Source organism: Carlito syrichta, unplaced genomic scaffold (genome assembly GCF_000164805.1).
Source record: "Carlito syrichta isolate Samal-C Ts95f unplaced genomic scaffold, Tarsius_syrichta-2.0.1 Scaffold68293, whole genome shotgun sequence".
NCBI classification, from domain to species: Eukaryota; Metazoa; Chordata; class Mammalia; order Primates; family Tarsiidae; genus Carlito; species Carlito syrichta.
Window position 1 is genome coordinate 488,411 of NW_007012389.1, and position 8,614 is coordinate 497,024.

General features: G+C 39.4%; 1 pseudogene; it reads left to right on the top strand.

Annotated features, from left to right (window-relative positions):
• Window positions 1-5,554: 5,554 nt before the first annotated feature.
• On the top strand, window positions 5,555-6,422 carry LOC103253812 (annotated as a pseudogene).
• Window positions 6,423-8,614: the final 2,192 nt, after the last annotated feature.

Below are 8,614 nucleotides of genomic sequence, written 5' to 3' on the forward strand. Positions count from 1 at the left end.
AAAGCCAAAGAAACCATCAAGAGAGCAGGGAGACAACTCACAGACTGGGAAAAAGTATTTGCCAACTCCAGGTCTGACAAAGGCCTAACATCTTGAATCTACAAGGAACTCAAATGTGCTGAAAAGAAAAAAACAAACAACTTCATTACAAAGTGGGCAAAAGATATGAACAGACACTTCTCAAAAGAAGACATACGAGCGGCCAACAGACACATGAAGAAATGTTCAACCTCACTAATCATCAAGGAGATGCAAATTAAAACTACACTGAGATACCACCTAACTCCAGTCTGAATGGCCATTATCAATAACTCAAAAAATAACAAATACTGGAGAGGATGTGGTGAAAAGGGAGCACTTCTACACTCTTGGTGGGAATGTAAACTAGTGCAACCTCTGTGAAAAGCAGTGTGGTGATTCCTAAAAGCTCTAAATATCAACCTCCCATATGACCCTGCAATCCACTACTGGAAATATACCCTGAAGAACTCAAATCACTCTATAAAAAAGATACCTGCACACGTATGTTTATCACAGCATTGTTCACAATAGCAAGAACCTGGAACCAACCATGCTGTCCATCAAAAGAGGACTGGATTTTTAAAATGTTACATATACATGATGGAATACTACGCAGTCATAAAAAAGAACAAAATCATGAATTTTGCAGCAACCTGGATGGAATTAGAGTTTATAACAGTGAGTGATCTCTCACAGAAACAAAGATCTGAGTATCACATGTTCTCACTCATAAGTGGACCTTGAACATCTATTGTAATACTATAAGAAAAGGATTGACAGTGGCTGGAAACTATGGAGGGGGCAGGGAGGGAAAGGGAGGTGCAATTAACCATAGTCAATATCTGTCTGGGGACGGGAGGTCATCCCTTATCAACAAGTGTGCCTGAATGATGCATACTTGTATACCTAATCCTTAACTGAACCCCACAATTTAAAAATAAAAAATATGTATAAAAAAAGTAGTATTTATTAAGAAGATAGTAAAGCTCCCACAGTTGGAGGGGACCTGAAAGAGATTGCCTAAGAACACATCCTTTTATTTCACTCTTTCTGAACTTTCCTGATGGAGTTCCCTTTTGGTTGCCCATAACCATAAGCCAAAAGTCAAGAGAAACAAGTGAGGCTGTTGATATTGATCAAACTTATGTATCATAGGTCAGGGTAGGAATAGATGGAGAATGGATCTAGATGGGTAAATGGAAGTCATCCAGCAGTGTGTACAGATATGTGTAAACAACTATATGCTCACATATATATGCATATATTCATATTAATGTGTGTTGGGCTGATGAAACCAAATATTTGAATTATCTTCAAAGGAGGAATCAGTCAGGGGCTGCTTCTGCTCTCCTTGGCTGTTCCAAGTTACTGAGTGCCTTATTTTACTCCTGTTCTAATACTGGATTTATACAAAATAGGGTCAAGTACTGGGAAGCAGGAGGTTCCCGGGGATTTTGTATGTGTTGAAAACTGTCTTCAGGTATCAAGATGTCAAAAGATTTCTGTCTAAGGTAGACATGTGTAAAAAATAAAGACCTGTACCTACGTCTAAATAACTAATCCCCAAAGAAGCAGAAGTCATATCAAAGATAAATATTTTTCTTTGAAGAAGTACAATCCACCAGTTTTCCTGAACAACTGATGGGTCATTAGGAAAGAGGGGCTTTTTTATGGTAGCTGTAAGTGAGACTGAATTCTAATGTTGAGTTAACAGTGATCTGTCACATAAACGAAGAACAGAGTACCATATGTTCTGACTCATAAGTGGACCTTGAACAATTATCACAATACTATAAGAAAGGGATTGGCAGTAGTGGGAAACTGCCAGGGGAGGGAGGATGGGATTGGCAGTTGATAGAAACTGCCAGGGGAAGGAGGAGTACACCTCATCAACAAAGGTACTTGCATAATGAACATTTGTGTACCTAACCCTGAACTGTACCCCACATCTTTAAAATTAAAAAAAAAAAAAGTTAAAGTCAAGAGCTTGTTGGAGACCTAAGGTACAATTCAGAGAAGAAACTCTTAGAAGGATGAAAGTTGGTAAGTCACATAGAGTAGATATTAGCAGTTGGTGCAGTGCACAATCCTCTTCTTTTCTTATTTAATTTTAAAGATATGAGGGAACAATTCAGGATTAGGTACACGAGTGCTCATTGTACAGGTGAAGTTTGGTCCTCTCAATGGTCCTCATTTCCTTTCATACAACCCAGCAATCCCCATTCTGGAAATAAACCCAGAGGAACTCAAATCATTCTATACAATCCTCTTAACACAGCACATTATTCATTTCCTTGTTATAACACATGTTACTTTGTAGTATGTTGTTGGCACGTTTCACTCATTAGGTCACAAAGATCACAAAAGTATTCATCTGAGCTTGTTGATTACCAAAACCCTAACAAATGGACATCCCTAAGATATGACTTGACACTCAAGATATTCTCAGAGGTGATCTGAAGGAAGAATGAACACTGACTGGTATTTGTCCATTTCAAGAATTTTACATAGGAAAAAGGTTTACCTCTGAATTACACTGAGTCGGGCTGGGAATGATTCAAATTTGCATGCCATGCAGACTGCACTTTAACCAACTGTTTTACAAGCTCTATTTCATGAATTTACTTTCAAACTCAAGAGGAGGTCATGCGTCTCGTGAATATTCAAGTGGATGCAACTCATCACATTTGACCTGTGCTCCTGTATTCTTAGTCCAGCCTTTCTCAAGGTCTGGCTCATGAAGTTCTAATTTACTCATTGGAGACTTTGCTCCAATTACATCCACTTTAGAATTCAGGCATAAGATTGAAAACCCCATGGTTGTTGCCACAATCAGTTTTCTTTTCTTCATATTCAAGAAGTGTGTTTGTGAATGTGTGTGTGTGTGTGTGTGTGTGTGTGTGTGTGTGTGTGCACGAGCGCTCTTTAATTCCGTTTTCTAAGAATTTGTAGATACCTGAGACAAAAAAAGGGAGACAAAAATATTCATTTATCATCTGAGTTTTTCCTTCATTTCCACAGTCACTCTGATTTTACAGTCCTCATCTTGCAGAGGAAGAAGATGATTATCACAAAAATGATATGACTCATCCAAGGTCTCATGGCATGTCAGGGGCAATTCTGGAATTAGATCCAAAATCTCTCTGCAACAAAGTCTTTGATCTTTCCATTTTACCAATAATAATGGAGTCCTACTTTACCCCAAGTTCTTTTATAACGTTGTCACTTTGAGAGTGAAGGAAGGGCACAACTGTCTTTCCTTGGCAAATCTCGTTTCCATTAGAATTTAATTTCGATTCAATAAAATGCTTAATGAATCTTAATTAAACCCAAATTGAAATTAAAAATGGTTTAACAAGGTTTAATAGTGATGTGAGAGATCACACAATTGCACTTCAATAAATATTTTTCTAATAACAAATAACCATTTCATTAGTGAGGAAAAATGCTGCTATTAAGTCTGAATCAAATTGGATTATCCATAATTTACTGGCATAGTTAACAGTATACATTAATGAAAAATATGCAACATTTCCCCTGCCCCCACTCACTTGCTAAGATTGACTCTAGTATAAAGAATTTAAAAAGGCATTTAATGTAATGTAATGGGCAGATGGTCGGAAGCCAATGTAGCCATATCTGAGATTCTGTCGTATCTAATAACAGAGAAGATGGAGAAGGGGAAAGAGAAGACACGGGGTTTTCCACCAATGCCATGTGGATTTCCACCAATGTTACAGTCATAAAATGGGGTATTGACAGGGGTAGATGAAGACATTTTGAACTTAGGAATCTCTGGCTCAAGAAAAAAGATGGGAAAAAATTCATGCTCCTGTTTATACAATGAGTGATGATTGGTGTGATGTGGAAAGATTGAGGATGCAGAAGATAAGAGAGGAAAAAGGGACAACACATACTTTCCTGTTGTTTGTTTATGTATTTGTATTTTCTTTCTTTTTCTTTTCTTTTTTTTTTCATTTCTTTAAGGCTGTGCTAGAAGAGTATATGGAAAGAGAGTGTTGCAGCAGATTCCAGGGAAAGGTACAGGTTTCCAGAACAAGACTGGGCTCCAGAGAAAGAGACAAGTTTCCAGGAAAAGGGCTGAGATTTCAGGGCAAGGAAAATGGGTTTCAGAATAGGATCCTAGTTTGGTTTCACTCCAGAGCACAGGTGTGGGAGAATAGAAAAGGGGAGATAAGTGGAACTGTGTAGTTTCTGAAGCAATTTAGGGTGTGTTAGAGGTTCACATTCCCAACTAGTATTTCCCAAATCCAAGTATTAGCCCCTGCTTCCTAGGACTTATGATTTTCAAGTTTTCAAGAATAGAAAATAGAAAGTATCCTATACTACTCTCCATTGCTCAAAAGTTATTACCAAGATCTGCTCTAATACCCCCATGCCACATGGGGCTATTGAGCCCTTAGCTTGTGGCTACTCCTGAGATATGCTGTGTGTGTAAAATATACACTGGACTTCAAAGACGTAGAAAAAAATATAAATATGTCTTAAATAATTATTATATAATGATTATATTAATAATTATTTTATTGATTATTTTGAAAGAATGACATTCTGGATATATTAATTAAATAAAGATATTTTGAAATTAATATATTTTATTTACTTTTATATTGTTCAACATAGTTACTAGAAAATTTAAGATTTCAGATGTGACACATATTAGCACAGACCCTATGCTAGGTACTGTAGATGTAGTGGCAAAAAATAGTAGGTCTGGTCTCACGTAGCTTAAGCATATACACACAAATGTGTACCTACAGTGACATGCTCAAGCACATGCAAATATTCATATATGGACACAGGTGGATGCAGAATGCATGAACATGCACATATATGCAAATATCAGTGCAGGAAAACATAAATTAAAAGCCAAAAATCAGGTTCTGACTGAGAACCAAATGTTCCTCAAATTGGTAGGCTTCAACTCTTCAGGTAGGTTGATCCATTTTGGTCTCCAACCAGGGACAGTCACAACTCTGTATTTCCAGGAAGACAATCAGATAAGAAAGTATGAGCAGGGTGTCTCCCCATGATTTTCTCAAAGCTAGTACATACAAGGTGCCAAGTGAGAGGAACAAATATGACAAATTCAGATCTATTTGTTCATGGCTAAATGGGCAAGAAAAAGTCAGCAGGAGTGGGCTGATAGTAGGTTTGTTTCCATGGAAGTTTATCTTCTTAGGCCTTAATTTCCTGGGGACCAAGAAGAGCTCACTCTGATAAGTAAGGACAGAGATGGATCAGCTCAGTCAAGAGATACTGGTTGAGCTGATGTTGGAACAATTTAGGGTGATCTCATTCAAATCACTTTCTGGTTTACCCCTCAGATTGTTGTCTTAGGGAGTGGGGGAGACAAAGGAGGTATTTTGGATAGGCAAAGTTCAGAGTCAGAAACCACACAGGTTCTTTTAACAGATTATTCAATATAAAGAACTATGTGGTGAAGAACCGAAATGTCGAGAACACCTTGTGGTTTTTAAAAATAGCACCTTTTTCTCCAAAAGGACCCTAAATGGCAGATGACGCCGGTGTAGCTGGAGGGCCCAGAAGCCCCGGGGGCCCCCGAATGGGAAGCCGCGGTGGCTTTTGCGGAGGTTTCGGCAGCGGCCTCCGAGGCCAAGGTCGCGGCCGTGGTCAGGGTTGGGGGTGAGGCCACAGAGCCTGCGGAAGCAAAGTCGAGGACAAGGAGTGGATGCCCGTCACCAAGTTGGGCCACCTGGTCAAGAACATGAAGATCAAGTCACTGGAGGAGATCTATCTCTTCTCCCTGCCTATCAAGGAGTCTGAGATCATCGACTTTTTCCTTGGCACCTCTCTGAAGGATGACGATCATGCCTGTGCAAAAGCAGACCCGTGCTGGCCAGCGGACTAGATTCAAGGCGTTTGTTGCCATCGGGGACTACAATGGCCATGTTAGTCTAGGTGTTAAGTGCTCCAAAGTAGCCACTGCCATTCGGGGGGCCATCATCCTGGCCAAGCTGTCCGTCGTCCCTGTGCAGAGATGCTACTGGGGGAACAAGATTGGCAAGCCCCACACAGTCCCTTGCAAGGTGACTGGCCGCTGCGGCTGTCCTGGTGCGCCTTATCCCTGCCTCCAGGGACACTGGCATCGTCTCGGCCTCCGGGCCTAAGAAACTGCGATGATGGCTGACATCGATGGCTGCTACACCTCAGTCAGGGGCTGCACTGCCACCCTGGGTAACTTCGCCAAGGCCACCTTTGATGTCATCTCTAAGACTTACAGTTACTTGACCCCTGACCGCTGGAAAGAGACGGTATTCACCAAGTCTCCTTATCAGGAATTCACCGACCATCTCGTCAAGACCCACACCAGAATCTCTGTGCAGAGGACCCAGGCTCCAGCAGTGGCAACAACATAGGGTTTTCATTAAAAACAATAAAGTGAACCAAGCCCCCCCCCCTCAAAAAAAACAAATAGCACCGGTGGGAAATAACTCCCACCCTAGGTTTGTGAGAAAGAAGGACAGAGATTTTAATTATAAAAACTTGAGCACTTAGAAAAGAAACACTCTGAAGCAGAAACTTAGACAACTGAGGAGGGGTTCTACTGGCCCATGCTGACTAGGAAAGGAGAGTTGTGGCACTGGTAATATAAGTATCACTAAAAACTACTCCAACTGAATTCAGCTGCTGAGATAGAAAAGAACTTCTGCTGTCAGGTTGAGGAATCATTGCTTAAGACATAGCTAAGAAACCACAAAGCAGGAAAGAAAAAAAAAATCAGGAAAGAGCCTGAGCCTTCTTTTTCCAGTCTCCCTTTATCTCCCCCTACTGGCAGAACCTAGATAGAGCCAGGTGGTAAAGCAGAAATAAGGTTTTAGAGTTCTAGCCACAGGACACAACCCATGAACACTTCTAGGGTGGGTTTGAACACTTGAGTGGTAGCAGCTTAATAACCAGAATAGAAAGGCACATGTCAAAATAAGGGATGATGAAGAAATGAACTGAATACCATCTTCAAAAGTTTACTGTGTAGTTTTATTCCCAAGGGAAAAATCCATCAAAATCAGAATCTTTGGTCAACTATGTTTAGGAAGACTTCATGTTATCACACTGTCAGAAGTTCATAAAACTGTACTGTAAGAGAGCAAAAGCTTTGACAAACCCTGCAGTAAAGAGACACATTATATTTCATTTAACCTGGAGTTCCCTAAATATCTTTGACCATAGATATGTATTTTGTTTGTTTGTTCTTAGAATACTTATTAATTTTCAAAATAACACATTTTCTACAAAACTTTGAGAAGGTTTGTGCAAGAGATGTTGTATATACTTAGATTACCAAGCATATAATTAACTGTGAGCTATAAATAGTACTACTCATATTATAATGGGTTGCACTTTTTCTCACTTGCTTTAGTCCAGTAACTGCTGAAGCTAAGTGTGGGCAGGGGTGATCACCCTAAGAACACTGGGGTTTCCTATGAAATAGAAGCCATGTGAGAGCAGAGGACACGTTTGTTTTTCTTCACTGTTCTATTTTCAGCACTCATCACAATAGACAGGACCTGGCAATCATTCAGTAATATGTGCTGAATGTTGCTAGTGGAAGGGAAGAGAGTAAATTGCTTGCCAAAATAGTTGACAATGACACCTCATGTGTTAATGAAGATGGAGAGTGGCAAGAAAGAAGTGCAGTGCTGGCCTATGGGAATGTAATGAGAGCCACTGTGCAACTTAAAATTTTCTGGTAACTACATTTTAAAAAGAAAAAAAGAAACAGGTGGAATTAATTTTAGTAACATATTTTGCATAACAATATATCCAACATATTATTTCAACATGCAATCAATATAAAGATATTAATATAATATTTTGAATTATTTTTAATATAAAATTCTTGAAGTCTGGAATATATTTCATACTTAAGAGCACCTCTCAACATGGATAGCCACATTTCAAATGCTAAGTAGTCTCATGTGATTAGTAACCACCACACTGGATAGCAAGTTTAGAGATTTTTAAAATACAACACAAAAGTATGGACATATGAATAAAACACTCAAATTTGCAAAAGGATACAGAGTCAGAAATTATTGTCTAGTCTTTTGAATATGGTGAGGACACTTGTTTATCTGACATCATTCACACATAAAACAATGAGTTCTACAAGGAAGACTAGGGATAATTTTATACTTGAAAAATGATGGAGTAAAAAGTTTTAGAAAAAATAAAGACTGGGAAGAAGCATCAGAATTAGAAGATTCTAATGGAGTGACATAAGCAAAACAGTAGAATAAGAGTTCTCTGGCTTCTTTTCCCCCATCAAAGTCCAACTAGGAACTATCCAAAGGCAAGATTACCACCCTGAATATTCAAGTTGAGAGTGAAGCTATGACGCTTACTTGGACTACAGAGGAGAGAAAAACCATGATCAGACAGCAGGGAGAGCTGTTCTCTTTGACTACAATCCTCCTCTCACAAACCCTTACAGCACACCACTAGGAGGAGAATTCCTCTGGACTCATGGTTTCTACAGTGGAAAACATAAGTTGGAGGTGGATTTTCTACTTCCCCACCATTCTGGGACCCTTCACAGGAGGCATGCTTT